Below are 3,907 nucleotides of genomic sequence, written 5' to 3' on the forward strand. Positions count from 1 at the left end.
TATCCATACTTCCTCTATAAACTCTCCACTCATCACATCAAACATATTTAAGGATGCCCCTCACCTTCTTCCCAAATATAGACTGATTAACTCTTTTTCAATTCAAATCAAAATAAAATTAAATCAAAAATAGTCTCCAAAACACAAGAATCAGTAATACCCAAATATAAAAAATTCTCCTAGGAGGAGACATTCACTCTAATCCTGGCTTTCACCTATCACAACCAACATCAAGACAATTCCCTTCCACATACTACGCTAATTCCACAATGGTGAACCACCCACCCTGGTAATCTAACTTTTGCCACCATAAATACTAAAAACATAAGAAATAAAACTACTAAACGACATGCCTTGATTACTCAGCATAAGCCTGATATTCCCCCTATAACTGAAACTTGGCTTAATCCTGGCATAAATTACTTGGAAATTACATCCACTGCTATAATATCATCTGTGATGACTGTATGAAGTGGAAAGTGGGGGTGGTTTTTTTACAAATCCATGGGAAATCACATTTCACCCCTGGTTTGTCACCTGTGGCCATTATGGACAGAGACAGTTTGTAGATGCCATCACAAGCATATATCAAAGCTGTGCTATCCCATGGGCCTTGATATTTGAGAAATTTGTGGCATGAACGGCTAGGCTGAAAAAGGCTCTAGGGCTGTTAGTCTAGTAACCTCCTATGATCCTGTGATCCTATGTTTCCCAACAACTATCACATTTCCCCCACATCAAACCATTACCAAAATTGAGTTCAGCAGAGCTTCTTATTATGTTCCTGAAAATAAACAAATATAAATAAATATGTATTACTGTTCTTTATAGCTCTCCTATTGACAATACAGCTACACTGATAGATATCCTACCTTTGATTTCCATAACAATTCCACACGAAAAGTACTAATAGGTGATGGCAATATTAGTTGGTTGGACATAACTTCTAACTCCTATAGACCTAGCATGAACTTATATGGTACCTAGCATGAACTTATATGGTTTCCCACAACTAATTTATAGCCTCAGACATTATAGCAAGACATAAAATTCCTTATTAGACTGGATCCTAATATCAGACCCCAGCCAATTTGCCACCATAGGTACAATGTCAGACTCTCTAAATGATCATCTCCTAATCTATACAACCAGACACTTCTGGCTGACATCAAAGATTGAAACAATACTAATTTCATGAACTTTAATCATACTTTGACTTAGGAATGGGGTCCATTCTCATCATGGTATTAGAAGCCCTAATGCTTTGGAGAAATTAAAAAAAAGAACAGACATATCACACAGTAATATAAAACAACATTCACCCTATCCAAATTTAACCCAGAAATATTCATTGCTGCCCTATTATCTATAAACTGGGACATCGTAAAAAATCCTCCCTTTAGATGATGCTGTAAATGAATTCAAGTACAACTTTTCTAAATATCCTAAATAGCCTCTCACCTCCTAGAAGAAAGAGACTAAAAACAAATAATGCAATTTGGCTATCCAAAAAAAAAAAAAATAGAATGCTAATGCAAGATAGAGGAAAAAAAACATGGAAAGAATGGCAAATATATAAACCATCACAAACTCTCAATAACTTCTGAATGTTTTGCAATGGTGCTAATAAGCAAATACATGAAGATAAAAACTACTATAACAACATTCAGAACAATAATAAACACAACCCTAAAAGGTTTTGGTCAGCCATTAAAGAAAATTTATATCTCACTAAAAATTCAACCCTAACCCCTCTCCTAATGACTCACTACACAAAACTGCAATATAATTCAACTCTTATTTCATAAATAGTATAGAGTCCCTGACCATGGATTCCCTGACATCTAATCTCAGCCCTGCACAGCAACCACATATTACCACAACCACTTTTGCCTTCAAATCTGTGCCCGCATCCTATATAAAACTCTTAAACAAACTCAAACCATGCTCTTCTTCAGCTGATGACCGTTCCAGCGAGTATCTTAATCCTTCTGAACAGGTCACTTCAGGAATCCCACATTTTCTCTCTTTCTATAAAAAAAAAAAAAACACACTTACTATCTATCCCTCTTCACAAAGGAAGAAATTCAACAGACATCACTAACTTTAGATGTATAGAAATCATATCCCCCCTCTCCAAAATATTTGAAAAATGTATTCAAAAACAATTGCTAAACTATTTCCTGCAGGAAGAACTCCTATCCTCCAAAAAACATGGCTTCTGTCCCTCCCATAGTACTAACACTGCACTTCTAACCTTTATAGATACCATCAATAAAGCTAGAGATAATGGCAAACTAGTCTCCTCATTATTTCTAGACTTGTCTAAAGCCTTCAACACAGTTTGTCACAGCAAATTTCTACTTCAAATATCCTCACTATGTCTATCTCAGCCCACCCTTCTAAGGTTCAAAAGGTACTTATCCAATAGATATCAGTCGTAAAATAGCACTCCACTCACTCTCCATACCTCCCAGACACCATTGGTGTACCACAAGGCTCTATCCTTGGTCCCCTTTTCTTTAACATTCTCACCAATGCTCTCTACATGTCCACACAACAAGCTTCCCTAGTACAATGCGCCGATGACTCCATACTCATATGCAAATCAGACAACCTGGCATATCTAAAAAAAATACTCAGGAAGCTCTAACAGTCAGTAAAACATGTTTTTCTAACTCACAGCTCATGCTCACCCCCCCCCGACAAAAAAAAAAACATTATTTATTCCCCCCCCCAATCCCTCTCTTATGAAACAACAGAATTTAAAGTCCCCACCCTTAATAATACAACCATTGAAGTCACTTGCAAATTATTAGGGATGACAATGGATGATAATCTTAAATTTGACCTGCATATGCAAAGTTACATAAAAAAAAATCACCAAAACTAGGGATGCTTTACAGAGCTGAAAACATTCTCACTCATACAACTAAAGCTATATTTAGCACTACTTACTTCCTCCCCTCACTACTTTATGGTGGTCCAATATTTACTAACCTCCAAGCATCACAAAAAGCAAAACTTGAGAAATGCTATAATAAAGTGGCTACATTTGCAGCAAATACCCCTTTCAGAACCCAACATTGTATAGCACTAAAAAGTCTGAACTGGTTAGAACTACCCTGTCAACTAACAGATATACAGCTTTTTTCTTCCTGTAAAATTATCCAGTATCCATCTGCTTGCTCGGCACTAAATACTATTTTATACGACTATGTTCCCACCCTGTCATTACAATCTAATGACCAAAAATTCCTCACTGCCCACAAGCCTATCAAATTTGCTGGACATGGTCTATACTTATACCATATTGCTTAGGCCTGGAAATCCTTACTTGTATTCATCAGGACAACACCCTCAATCCAGTCCTTTAAAACCATTCTGACAGACTCCATACCCCAAAATTCTGGCTCTGTTCTTGTTCAACCCTAGCAGACACTATATCCCTAAATAGGAGCAAGTATCTCTTCATACCTTACTCCTTACTCCCCCTTGTTCACTCTCTTCTTTACTTCAATCAACTTCTCACCCCTGATTATTTATCTAAATATGGCATAACCCCATTTTTTATCCCACTTCATATTGCAATTCCTGTTTGTATTATGCCAATTTACCTTTAATTTATCTAAAGCAGCTGAAATTTCTCTAAATATTAAATCATTATCATGTAAGTTATATCTGTTTTAATCAATGCTGTCACATTATGCTTAGTTTGTTTTGCTAATTTAAACTGTAGATGTCTTGTATTACTTTTGGAGCATGTAAAATGATTGTTCTTAAAATTATTTTGCAGTACTTTGTAGCTTTTCTCCCTGGGCCTCCTAAAAATCGTCTCCTACCCAGTTAGACTTTCCTGGTAATACAATGTCAATAAATAAATAAATGGGAAGGTGGAGGGCTTCTG

The sequence above is a fragment of the Protopterus annectens genome, chromosome 2.part0 (genome assembly GCF_019279795.1).
Source record: "Protopterus annectens isolate FY-2018-M chromosome 2.part0, PAN1.0, whole genome shotgun sequence".
In the NCBI taxonomy this organism is placed as follows: domain Eukaryota; kingdom Metazoa; phylum Chordata; order Ceratodontiformes; family Protopteridae; genus Protopterus; species Protopterus annectens.